We start from the raw sequence: 14333 nt of genomic DNA on the forward strand, positions 1-14333 counted from the left end.
AATATACCAGAGCACTCTTTTTCTTAACAACCCTGAACCTAACCAGCTGGAATATTATCAGAGCCTAACTGACCTGGCAGAGGAATGCCCAGCTCCTGCTCACTTAACCATTTCTCCCACCTAAAAGGGCAGAAAAACAACTGATAAATGTTTGTGAAATGTGTTCTAAGGCATAAGGACACACACAAAAAAACATGAGACTTAGTCATGTGATCATGGACTACTTCTCCCACACTTTCCCACATTACCAAAGGCCTATTTACAGCAATTTTCTTTACCTACTATATCACTTCTGGTGTTCACGAAATAATAAGGCATACCAAAAGGCAAAAGACAGGGAAAAAAAAAACATTAACTTTTATATTATCTTCATTATACTCATCTTGCTTATATCGATCCCCTTCCTGGTATGGTTCCCACACAAGATGACACAGATTCCTCATTAGGCACCAAGAATACCTGAATAAAATCAACTATAATGGCCAGTGCGTGGGCACACTGAACTTCAAAGTAGAAGAATAAAATCCTGTAAGGCGTTTCAGCAACAAGACCTAGTCTAGTCACTCATAACTTCAGCAGCAATACTAAGCCAGAAGACAGTGTAAAAACTTTACTATCTAGAAAATACAACCCAAATATTTAAAAAAAAAAAAACAGAACTGATATTCACAAATGAGTCTATAGAATATTGTTAATAAGACTCAGAATTCTGCTCCAACAATCCCTTTCTTTGGAATCCACTAGAGAACAAGCTTTGGAACAACCCAAATGACTGGTCCATGCCAAGAAGCAGTGCTAAGATATAGAGAGTACAGCAAGAAGTGTGTTTAATTTGTTATGTACCTCTCCTCCGTAATGACTTAGATCAGCCTCCAAGTGGCTTCCTGACAGTGGCTTATTTGGCTTTGGGATTCCCTCTGAAAACTTCTCAGCATGCCTCTAGTGGGAACACTGGAGCTTTCCAGAAGATGCTGAATTAGATCTTGTAATTACGGAGCAAGGGATTTCACAAGTCTACCTGGAGAGAATTTTCTTCTTATGATCAAACTCAAAGGCAAATCTGAAAGAAAAAAAAAAAAAAAGAGGGTCACATTCCTAGCATAGGCATGTAGAAAGATATCACATGATGGAGTAAAGGCAACAGAGCCTTAACACCCACCTATACTTTGTCCTTTTCCTCCTCTAACCACAAATTATTAATGAACCATGTTGAGACCATGCCCATATCCTCTCAAGTTCCTTTTTACCACTTCTCTGCAGCCCCTCTGCTCTGGTTCTCTTGGGATTTCCAGGACCCGCTCCTGCATCTGTTTCAGAGCACCATCCTTGGATTATTGTTTTGCTTCCACACCAAAAGATTCATAGTTACTCTTTGTCACCTCCATCAAATAAGGACAGCTATTAACTAAGGATTGTTAGATACATGACTTTGAAAGCCCAACTCACAACAGAGTGGGTATTACAGTCTAATGCTCCCCTGGGAAGATGGATGGAGAATACAGTACACAGGATTTTGCCAGAGATCACAGTCTTCCTTGGCTTACCTATCAACCACCATCTTGCCTCTCTAACCCCTTATTTCTCCTGTAATACTTTATCATAATTATTTCTGTGAATCTCTCAGTCTTTTGTGGGGATCTCAAACAAAACCCATTACATATTTGGTAAATTCATTACAAGTTTGGCACTTTCAGTTTTATAGATCTGCTTCTTGATTTAATAGCGTTTGGAATGAAGAGACTAGGGGAGGGGTTTTCTTCTAGGTCCAGGCCTCAAGAAAGCCCTGTATCAGAAGCTGTCAGTGTTCAGCCCATATCTCCTTAAATCTCTTTCCCACATTGTTGCTGGAGGAGTCAGAAACTGTAATTTTGTCTGGTCCCAGGAATTCATCTAGACAGCTATCAAATCATTCTGAACACCTGAAAACTCAACCAGAGATCTAAGAAAATAGCTACAATTCTACAAATAGAAAAGTGACCACTTTCTGCAGGAATGACAAAACAGAAAAACTCCCCTCAAAAAAGGGAACAAGAGGAAGTGCAAACTGCCAGGAACCTAAGCAGTATGGATATAAGTAAGATGTCAGAACTAGAGTTCAGAATAACAATTATAAAGATACTAGCTAGGCTTGAAAAAAGCATAGAAGACACTAGAGAATCCCTTTCTGGATTAATAAAAGAACTAAAATCTAATCAAGTCAAAATTAAAAAGGCTATTAATGAGCTGCAATAAAAAAATGGAGGCTCTAACTGCTAGGATAAGTGAGGCAGAAGAGAGAATTAGTGGTATAATAGACAAAATGGAGCATAAAGAATAGCAGGGAGATCATTAGGAGAAGGAAGGGGAAAATGGGGGGGGGAGGGGGAGATGAACCATGAGAGACTATGGACTCCAGAAAACAAACTGAGGGTTTTAGAAGGGAGGGGAATGGGGGGATGGGCTAGCCCTGTGATGGGTATTAAGGAGGGCACGTATTGCATGGAGGACTGGGTGTTATATTTAAACAATGAATCATGGAACACTATATCAAAAACTAATGATGTACTGCATGGTGACTAACATAATAATTTAAAAATATATATAATAGACAAAATGGAGAATAAAGAAGCTGAGAAAAAGAAACAACTACTAGATCACAAGGGAAGAATTCAAGAGATAAGTGATAAAGTGAAACAATATTAGAATAATTGGGATTCCAGAAGAAGAGGAAGGGGGGTGGGCAGAAGGTATACTGGAGCAAATTATAGCAGAGAACTTCCCTAATCTGGGGAAGGAAACAGACATTCAAGCCCAGGAGGCACAGAGAACCCCCCCTTAAAAATCAATAAAAATAGGTCAACACCTCCACATATAATAGTGAAACTTGCAAATCTCACAAAGAAAATCCTGAAAGGAGCTCAGGACAAGAGGTCCATAACCAACAAGTGTAGAAACATTACAGTGGCAGCAGACCTATCCAGAGTGACTCCTGGCAGGCCAGAAAGGACTGTCATGATGTATTCAGGGTGCTAAATGAGAAAAATATGCAGCCAGGAACGCTTTATCCAGGTAGGATGTCATTCAAAATAGAAGAAGATAAAAAGCTTCCAGGACAAACAGAAACTAAAAGAATTTGTGAGCACTAAAATAGCCATACAAGAAATATCAAAAGGGATCCTTTAACTGAAGAGAGAGCCCAAAAGTAACATAGACCAGAAAGGAATAAATGTTATACAGCAACAATGACTGTACAGGTAATACAATGGCACTAAATTCATATCTTTCAATAGTTACTCTGAATGTAAATGGGCTAAAACCTCCAAAAGACACAGTATCAGATTGGATTTAAAAAATATCCATCAATATGCTGTCTGCAAAAGACTCATTTTAGACCCAAAGACACCTCCAGATTGAAAGTGAGGGGGTGGAAAGCCATTTATCCTGCTAATGGACATCAAGAGAAAGCTGGGGTGACAATCCTTATATCAGACAAATTAGATTTTAAACCAAAGACTGTAATAAGATTTGAGGAAGGACACTATATCATACTTAAAGGGTCTATTCAACAAGAAGATCTAACAATTGTAAATATTTATGACCCAAACATGGGATCAGCCAAATATATAAGCCAATTAACAAATTCAAAGAAACACATCAATAATACAATAATAGTAGGGGACCTTAACATCCCCCTCACTGCAATGGACAGATCACCTAAGCAGAAGATCAACAAGGAAACAAGGGCTCTGAATGATATTCTGGACCAGATGGATTTCAGAGATATATTCATAGCATTCCATCCTAAAGCAACAGAATAGACATTCTTCTTGAGTGTACGTGGAACTTTCTCCAGAATAGATCACATACTGGGCCACAAATCAGGTCTCGACCAGTACTGAAAGATTGGGATCATTCCATGCACATTTTCAGACCACAATGCTTTGAAACTGGAACTCAATCACAAGAGGAAAGTTGGAAAGAACTCAAATACATGGAGGCTAAAGAGCATCCTACTACAGCATGAATGGGTCAACCAGAAAATGAAAGAAGGATTTTTTTTTAAATCATGGAAACAAATGAAAATGAAAACACAGCTCTTCAAAACCTTTCGGATACAGCAAAGGCAGTCCTAAGAGGCAATATAGTATTACAATATATATAGTATTATATAGAGAGAGTATTACAAGCTTTTCTCAAGAAACAAGAAAGGTCTCAAATACACAAACTAACCTTACACCTAAGGAGCTGGAGAAAGAACAGCAAATAAAGCCTAAACCCAGCAAGAGAAGAGAATTAATAAAGATTAGAGCAGAAATCAATGAAATAGAAACCAAAAGAAGAGAACACTTAAAAAAAAAAAAAACAGTAGAACAGATCAACGAAACTAGGAACTGCTTCCTTGAAAGAATTAGTAAGACTGATATACCCCTGGCCAGACTTAGCAAAAAGAGAAGAGAAAGGACCCATATTAATAATTATGAATGAAAGAGGAGAGATCACAACAAACACCACAGAAATACAAACAATTATAAGAACTTATTATGACCAACTGTATGCCAACAAATTAGGCAATCTGGAAGAAATGGATGCATTCCTAGAGATGTATAAACTACCAAAACTGAAACAGGAAGAAATAGAAAACCTGAACAGACCCATAGCCAACAAGGAAATTGAAGCAGCAATCAAAAATCTCCCCACACACAAGAGTCCAGGGCCAGATGGCTTCCCAGGGGAATTCAACCAAATATTTAAAGAATTAATACTTATCCTTCTGAAGCTGTTTCAAAAGATAGAAATGGAAGGAAAACTTCCAAACTCGTTCTATGAAGCCAGCATTACCTTGATCCCAAAACCAAAGACCCCACCAAAAACAAGAATTACACACCAATAACCCTGATGAACATGGATGCAAAAATTCTCACCAAGACACTGCTGGGGGTAAACAGCCAAAATATGGAAAGAGCCCAGATATCCATTGACAGATGAATGGATAAAGATGATGTGATTATTTATACACACACACACACACACACACACACACACACACACACACACACTGGAATATTACTCAGCCATCAAAATAATGAAATCTTGCCATTTGCAACAATGTAGATGAGACTAGAGGGTATTATGCTGAGCAAAGTCAGAGAAAGACGAATACCATATGATTTCACTCATCTGGGGAATTTAAGAAACAAAACAGCTGAACATAAGGGAAGAGAAGGAAAAAGACAAAAACAGGGAGGCCAACCATAAGAGATGCTGAATTCTAGGCAACTCTAGGAAACAAACTGAGGGTTGTTGGAAGGGAGGTGGGTAAGGGGAAGGGGCAATTGGGTGATGGGCATTAAGGAGGACACTTGTAATGAGCACTGGGTGTTATATGCAACTGATGGATCACTAAATTCTACCCCTGAAACTAATAATAGTGTATGTTAACTAAACTGAATTTAAATAAAAATTTTATAAAATGAAATGAATGCTCTCTCTTCTGGACCAAAAATTCCCTAAGCACTGAAAAATGGGTCCATTTAGAGTCACTGTGCCTTTTAGAACATTTACCAAGTTCCCAAAAAACTAGAAAATTTAAAAAGGGCTGGGTAATTTATGAGCTCATACTCAACAAGCTTATGGAACCCTTCTTTTATTAGTTGGTGGGGAATTGGTACCTGGGCCAGAAGATTCTAAATGAGGACCACAGTTATAACTAGCAAATAGGCATAGCTGAGACTTGAACTTAAGTCTAATTCAAGAATTTCATCCAATTCTTTGGGGTTTTTTTTCTTTTTTGAGTGTTAGCACAGGCACATGGGGGTGGGTGCGGAGGGGCAGAGGGAGAGAACCTTAAGACGACTCCATGCTGAGCATGGAGCTCCATGTGGGGCTCGTCTGAGGACCCTGAGATCATGACCTGAGCCAAAATCAAGAGTCACCAACTAAGCCACCAACTGAGCTACCCAGGTACCTGAGTTCTTGTTCTTTTGTAGCAACTAGACTATTTAAACATATGGCTCTAACTCTACTGGACAGTACTGCCCTCAAAACTAAGAGGAGTTAGCTTCTTGTGCCAAGAACAATTCCAAATTATCAGGATGATGATCAGGTACAGAGAATGGCCATCCAGGCTGTGGAAGTTCCTGGCATGCCTGCTACCTTTATCATCCTGGTCCGCTCCATAGAAGGCTCTCTTATTATACACACTTCTCCCCTACATCTATCAACTTTCAAAACAATTCCAAGATTCCAAAGTATGTTAAGACAACCATTCTTTCTGGTCCAAATAGGCTTTATCCTGTTGATGAACTACAAGAGGAGGTAATTCAAAGTCAAGGGGAACAGTGAAACAAGTGTGAGCCAGCACTACTCAAGTATGGTCCAGGAGCTGGATTTTTCCATAGCACATTAATATGGCTTACCAGAATGCCCTAGACCTTTATCTTGTCATTATGAACTTAAGAGCAGATTTCTATGTCCATGAGGGTGCTACTATGGAGAATCATTGGCTTCGCCTAGGAGATCTCCCCCTTAAGAGGTCACTCGTACCTATTTACAGCCCACATGTTCACTGTCAAGCCCCCATGCTTACACGAGGATTTTTCCAGGCATTAGGAGCCTCAGGTAGGTCTTCCTCCTCTTCTGCTGAAAGCCCAGACTCAAAGTTGAAGACTTATGTTATTGCAAGGCAAGCAAAAGGTTAAAGTCATCCCCACCCCACCCACACCATGGGTAGAGCCACTTTGAATTCTCTCCCCTTTGTGCCTTATGACAACAAGCACAAGACTATGGCCTAAAGTACCCCAATCTGAAGACTTAGATAAGTGGCTTAAAGAGCTCCTCTCCTGGCACTAAGAGAAATTTCTGGCTTTTCTTCACTGGAAAGTCTCTTTGAACTGGCAAAAACAGTGTAATACTGTAGATTTTCTTCTCCTAAATGTCCTAGGACCTTGAACCATTTAACATGGGCAGGGAAAACAAGTCCTCATGGGATCCAAACCTTCTGGGACTTGGAAAACAGCACATTGATCTATTTTAGTCAACTTGGACAAGTTACAGCGAACATACTTAAGAGAAGTTTCTAGATATGATGAAAAAAAGGAAGTAAAAGAATGGTTGCCCTCTGCACACTTTCACATCCTACTTAGAACAGAATGCTAGTCTCTTATGGTTTCTGTCTCACTTACCAAACATCCAGGAATTAATAGCAGATTTCATTTTGGAAGCTCTGTAGGAAACTCAGTGGTCCTCAGAAGAAAAGCTATGCTAAGCACATAGCCATGTGAACAAGGAGGCAGACATTAGAAAGATGGGTAGTGAGGAGGGCACGTGTTACATGGTGCACTGGGTGTTATACGCAACTAATGAAGCATCGAGCTTTACATCTGAAACCAGGAATGTACTGTATGGTGACTAACATAATAAAAAAACATTAAAAAAAAAGAAAGTATGGTCAAATTTAAGAGGTCACTGGATACAGAGAACTGGGAAATGCAACACCTAATGCACTTTAAGGAAAGGCTTTTTGCTCTGGTTCCTGGGAGTCCCTTACCCCTCCTTCAGGGTGTGTCTCTGCTGCAAAGGCATGCCCTTCCCCTAACAGCCCGCTTGCAGTTACTGATTATAGAGAGCATACAAAGGCCAGCCATCTCAGGCCACCATGGAGCAATTCTGATGGGTCAACATATGCCAGTGCTCCCAGGATCCAGCCAAACACTGTTGTGTCTACACTGCAGTTAACTGCAACCGCTTCCCAATCTTGCATCCTTTCCCACCCCCTATATAGGATTTCATCTAAAGAGGGATCTTCATGCCAAACTCTACCTTGTTATCTAATTCTGAAAAACCCAACCTGCAACATTAAGCAAAAGGGGCATGAAGGAACATGATTCCACTCTTTCCTGCCCAGGTTGTCTTTTCAACATCACAACATAGCCCTTTTCAATTCTAAACCCTCTCAAAGACTTCAGCATAGTTCTGGCACCTCTAGGGCACGCCGTGGTTTTTCATACTCTTAGTTTCAGGTTACATGCAAACTCTTACTGTTCTTTATGGCCCTAGATTCTAATAATTTTTATCCTCTGGCCTGGTTCCCTACCTAGTATTAGCTTCTCAGCTGGGGATCTGGGTATCTGTCACTCATCCAGCCCAAATACAGATGTATTAAAAGCTAAATCCATCCTATCTCCCAAGGTTAGAGAAAAGCACATTCCACTATGGGCCATTGGTTTGAATAAAGATCCATAACAGTCTGCATATGTTCTGTAATTCCAGGGAGGATCCCAACACAGTCACCATTAAAAGTTGAGATACCAGACATTTAAGTTTTCACTACTGGAATGCTCAGAGAGAAATTTAAACTCTGTACTGCTATAACTTCCATGACACCTAAAACAAATGTAAATATAGTCTCCACACATGTAATTTTAATGTGAAATACGCTAGACCAAGTCAGAATTGGGTTTTTTGTTTGTTTGTTTGTTTGTTTGTTTTTGCCTAGTCCAATATCCAAGCTGATTTCCTTACTGTTGATCTATAACTTATAGAAGTAGTAAGATTGAACCCAGCCCCAAAGTGGTAAAAATTAGTTATAAGAACTGTCTTGACAAGTACCTTAAATGTTAGACCTCAACTTCCCAACGTTTCAGGAAGAGCTGAAACTTCAGAATTTTTTGAACATTCAGAGATACTCCTTGCAATGTCATTTACCATTTTAATTTATTATTGGCACAGACTTTCAACTCAGGAGTCACTATGCAAATTGAAAACACACCAAAGAATCTGTGGGTGCACACCAGCAAATCCAGCTGTGCATGCTGCAAGGGCAGTTGCTGGTGAGCTGTTGTCCTCTCTTTTTCCCCCTACAAGGTCCACACCTCATGTTCACATTGTTTAATTTACAGTGCCTTGCCCCTTATACCCACATGAGGAGGAAAATTAAATGAGCTCCAGAGGCCTAGAAAAGCTCCTGTGTCCAGGGAAGAGATGTATGTAATAAAACACCCCAAAAGATGAACCCGTACAAGACACACTTAGTCATATACTTACTGCTTCTGGTGACCCATTTTCTCTAAGCTCCAGAGAAAAACGTGCAAGTATATTTGTAGAAAAGGCACCATGCTGCTTAAGCATATGTGCTTTCGAAAATTTGATACCCTCTACTATGATGACAATCCACTCATCTAAGTGTGTGTCATTGATACATGATGAGAACTAATGTGCTTCTCTGAGCACTCTGCTCTGCTTCAGCCTTAAGAGTCTATTTAGGTTTTCTTTCCACTGAATGGCTTTGTTTTACATCATCTGCAGAGAGCCATTTTCCTTTTCACTTAATTCATTCTCTTTACCAAAAACTGCCTCCATCCAAAGCTGTATACCCAAGATCTCCCTTAGACCAACTAGTCAATCACTACTGGTCCTTCTACATAGGAGCCATCTCAAAAATAGTCCAGTTGAGGCTCCACCTCACCTAAGGAGTCTCAGGGAACACGGAGCTCCACCACATGTATGAGTGCTACCATCTCCTGGCTAAAATCCTTAACATGATCCCAGCATTTCTATCCCACAGTTCACCCTTGGGCCTTGTTTGATAGACCCACATGCACTCCCAGCCAGGATGGGAGAGATACTCAGCAACACTCACATGTTAGGACACCTATCAGAGAGAATCAGTTAATAGCAATGTCCTAAGGACTCAAACCTATTTCTAGACTCCACTACCATTTTGCTTACAGAGGAAACTACCTCAAATAGGGTAATCTGGTTTTTGAACCATTTAGCAAATAAATCAGGTTAGGGTGTCTAAAAAAGAACCTAAAGCTCCTATATGCAGACTTGCCTTCACATGGAGTTCCAACCTGATTCTTTTGCCCCCTGGGATAAGATTGGTCCCTAAGTGAAAGCATGTGGAAGGAAGACCCCATATTAATAAAGAGCATCCCTCATTGATCTGAATAGGTAGATGAACTCTTGCTTCAGAATTCCGACTCTGAAAATTCCAGGTCTAGCTTTGTCATTACTTATTATTCCTTGAGACCTGTCAGTTGGCCACCCTGAATTAGGGCAGGGGACAATAAAAAATTTAGCTAATATTTGGTGTTGGTTTGCCTACTTAATGCCAAGTTCAGCTGCAGGACAGTTCTGCAATGACTTGGGGGGGGGGAGGTGTTATATTTGAGCAAGAGCTACTTTGCTAAGAAAATTGTGAGTATACCACAATAGTTACTGTGGGCTCTCTCCCTCAGCCCCAAAGACTACCAATTAACAAAATCCACAATACATTTAAGACAAAACTGTAATTTCATTGTCTCTGCAACAAGTTTCCCATTTAGACATCAAGCCACTTGGCCAGTTTTACAAAAATTTGAGCTGAAATATAATACACAGAACTCAGACACATAGGTAATTGGCAAAATTTCTCAATTCCAAGTGCAGCTGGGAACAGGAACCATTAAACCAGATGGTTTGCTCTACCCCATGGAATAAGGAGTTCACCTGAAGATTCAAACCCCCCTTCAGATATTAGTGGTTTTTCAGCCATCTTTTGGGGACACCGTGGTCTACAACACACTCCTAGACTTCTAGCACTTCCTGCCCTGCTCTAATATCTGTAGATCCATGTCTACACCAAGAGGACCCCAGTAGTAGAAATAGGGCAACATACAAAGGCTGGCAAGCATAGTAGCTTAGGTACAAATAAAGGGAACTGATAAACAGATATAGCTCACAGTCAAGGACTCCTCCTCCATTTTCCTACCCTTCACTGATACCAAGGAATCTCCTTTGAACCCTCTGAGGGCAGAGCTTAGTTTTGCACTGAGGCCTCAGACCCTGTTGACACCAGGGACAGGAAAGGAGAACTTCTCCCTGACCATGAGGCAGAATCATGTCCACCCATGCCCATCACATAGTGATGATGTCTGAAATATTCTAAACTCCTTCAGAAAAAAAGAGCTCATGTCACATAACACAGTCAAAAATTTTACAAACCATATGTATGGGCCTTCAAAACAGAGTTCCTGACTTTTCCCAAAAAATCTGGTCTTCCTTTCAGGTACCCCATGAGAGCAAACAAGAACATTAAGTTCTGTCATGTTCTAGCTGATAGTGCTCTTTCCAGAAAAACTTCCGATATGTAAAAGCAACTATTTTAAGAAAGAACAATTGCTTTTTTTCACTCTTCACATTCCTTGTACACCAAAATTTAATTTCCTCTAAGGTACCCAAATCTATTTTACTAATAGAAACTGAACAGGTGGTATTCAAAACAGCAGCCAAAGAGACTTCTGCTTTCTAGTGCCACATGCATGGAGCTTAGAGGTTGCCCCTCTGCCCCAACAAATAAAATACTGGGAAAACTTTAAAATTCTTTCTGAATGCATACGAGAAAGGAACACACAGGGGAAGCTGTTCCCCCTAGATTGGAGAGACAGGGGGATGCAGGGAGTCCCTGCTTATGATCACGGATACTCAAGGGGAACCCAGCACAGAGGAGGAAATTCTGCACTACATATGACCAATTTGAGAAGTTCAGTACAGACAAGTCTGAGATTTAAAAACTCCAAGAAGCCCACCCAAAATAGCCTAAGATTTACCTGCAAGAACTTGACCAGGTTTCCATAATAAGAATCTAAGAAAATTCACTCTTGTGAATAGCAGAACAGAAGAGGAACCAATAAAAATATGCCAAAGCACTCTATTCTTCTAAACAAGGCCTCCCCCCTCAGGGGAAACTAGTATACCAAACCTAACCTGTTGAGGTTTTATCAGAGCCTAACTGATCTGGAAGGGATATATTCAACTGCATGCCACTCTAGCCATTTGTCCTACCTACAGGGGGAAAAACAACCTAAACACCTGTGAAGTTCATGGTCCCAAGGCTTAAGTCGCAGAGAGCCTGAGACTCAATCATATGATCATGGAATGCTCCTCACAGACCCCACTGCAATGCAAAAGTTCTATTTACAACAATTCCTTCTACCCAGTACATCACATCTGGCGATCATGAAAAAAAATAAAAACAAAAACAAACAAAAACACCAAGGTATACCAAAAGCAAAATGGCAGATGAAAAGACATTACTTTTAGTATTAAGTCCATTATACTCAATTTATATCTTCTACTGATTCCCTGCATAGATGGTTGCCTCTCTTGGGGAGAACCAAGATGACACAGATTCCTCAACTGACAGCAAGATCTCCAAGAAAAATCTACTCATAATGGATAATACAGGGGCACATGAGACTTCAAAGTAGACCAAACATCTCTGGGCATTTAAGCAGTACCACCAAGTCACTTGTAACTTCAACTGCAACACTAAGCCAGAAGATAGTATAGAAAATTTGAACATTATCAAGAAAATAGGGGTGCCAGGCTGGCTCAGTCAGTAGAACACACAACTCTTGATCTCAGGGTCATGAATTCAAGCCCAATGTTGGGCATGTAACCTATTTAATTAAAAAAAAACAAAGATCTTACCAAAAAAAGCAGAGTTTTTAAGAATAAATGAACAAGATGGTAACATAAGACTCAGAATACTGCTCCAATGGTTGCTTACTTTGAAATCCACAAAAGAACAAACTTTAGAACAACCAAAAATAACTGGTAAGACACCAATACTTATACTAGTATATGTGCCAGGAAGCCATGCTAGAAAAGTAAGTATACATCAAGAAACAAGGAGTGTTTCTATCCCAATCTATCTACTTCTCCATCATGATGACCCAGCTGAGACTCCAGGCAGCTTCCCTGGCAGATGATCCAGTCATCTGGATCATGGGGTACACTCTGGACAATTAACAGCCAGTTGTCTGCCCAAATCAAGAACATGTAGTCCCATCATGTCAAAGCAAGCAGTCCTTACCCCAGTGAAGGGCTAGAACTCCAGAGACTCCAAGGTGGACAGACTATACACTTGATCAAAGCACCAGGATATATCTGTTTTTATACAATGGCCTGCTCTCCTAGTCCTATGAATTTTCTTAGAGGACTGATAGGAAACCTTCTGTCATCTGTATCAGGTTCATTACTCTTAGGTATGTCTTAGGATATTTGTTTTTATTGCTGCACAATGTTTAATGCCATGGTAGGAGCTACAATGTATCACCCATTTCCCCCTCTTTCAGGAATGATGGACTTATTCTCCCAGCCACTGGGAATGCCATGGATAGGCAGCCCTCAACTGTCAGCTCCTTCTGGCCTCAGATACCTGAAGAGAGCCCCTCATCCAAGGTCACACCCCCCCCCTTTCATGGTGACTGGCATCTAATGACTTTGCAATCAGAGAATACAAGCCCAAACTTCTCATCCCAACTCAGGTAGCATTCAAGGGTCACCCCAAACTGACAACTCCCCACAAGGGTGGCTCAGGCTTCTGTCTGATCTGCACTACAATTCAACTTCTCCCTCTGTCCAATCCTGCTTCCCTTTCACAGGTGTTAACCCCAGGAGAATTCCTCTCATCTCCATTGAAAGGTCTGCTCCTTACCCCAGACACTTATCCTGTGACACTTACATGAACATGTGATTTGTTCATCCATTAAATAAGTATGCTGCTCTAACCTGCTCTTAGGTGAAATAGAAGCAAAGCTTTAGCCCAGGCACAGAAATCTCCAGCCCTTCAAATTGGATAACCAAGAAGAAATGGACAAATTCCAAGAAACATACAAGCTTCCAAAACTGAATCAGGAAGAAGTAGAAAATCTGAACATGCTTATTACTAATAAAATTGAATAATCAAAAATCTCCCAACAAGCACAGAACTTCTATTCCTTGTGTTTCTAGAAGAGGATTAACTGAGTGCTCCCCCAAAGAAATGTTCTGAACACATGCCCAGGAGTTTAAAACCAAAGAAAAAGGCACATAAACCCTACACAAATAGACCCTATTGCCAAAGTCTGCAGCTTATAGGTGAGGGGTATCATGATTTGAAATGTAGAACTCTACAAATAGGGGCTATTTTAGAAGGCTTCCTAACTCTTACAAATTCTCACATCTTCCATAATATCTTATTTGGGCCTAAAGTAGGGAGCAAGGACTCCACAATACTTGACAGAATTTTGTTCTTGTGATAAAGCCCCAAGGCCAGCCTGCAAGCTATGAGGGGTTACATTCCTACAACAGTCATGTAGCAAAGTGTTATTTGAAGGAATAGACCAGAGAAACTTACTTGCCACCTATTTTGTCTCTTCCACCTTTTAACCACAAAATCACTAATGAACCATGTGGGGGCCATACCTATATCACCTCAAAATCCTTTTTAACTCTACTCTAGAACCCCTCAACTCTGGGTGTCATGTGTCTTCAAAGGCCAGCACCTGCAACTCTTTTAGAGTACTGCCCTTGGATTATTGGACTTGTTT

At 40.4% G+C, this 14333-nt stretch overlaps 1 long non-coding RNA gene across 1 annotated transcript in view; it reads right to left on the minus strand.

Annotated features, from left to right (window-relative positions):
- Positions 1–847: 847 nt before the first annotated feature.
- The window catches only part of LOC148109532 (uncharacterized), a 69097-nt gene continuing 55611 nt past the window's right edge, over positions 848–14333 (minus strand). The window contains exon 3 of the long non-coding RNA XR_015725397.1: positions 848–1060. This is a non-coding gene — a long non-coding RNA (uncharacterized LOC148109532). The remainder of the gene's footprint in view (positions 1061–14333) is intronic.

Source organism: Ursus americanus, chromosome 8 (genome assembly GCF_024610735.1).
Source record: "Ursus americanus isolate L20-20 chromosome 8, mUrsAme1.1.p, whole genome shotgun sequence".
NCBI lineage: Eukaryota > Metazoa > Chordata > Mammalia > Carnivora > Ursidae > Ursus > Ursus americanus.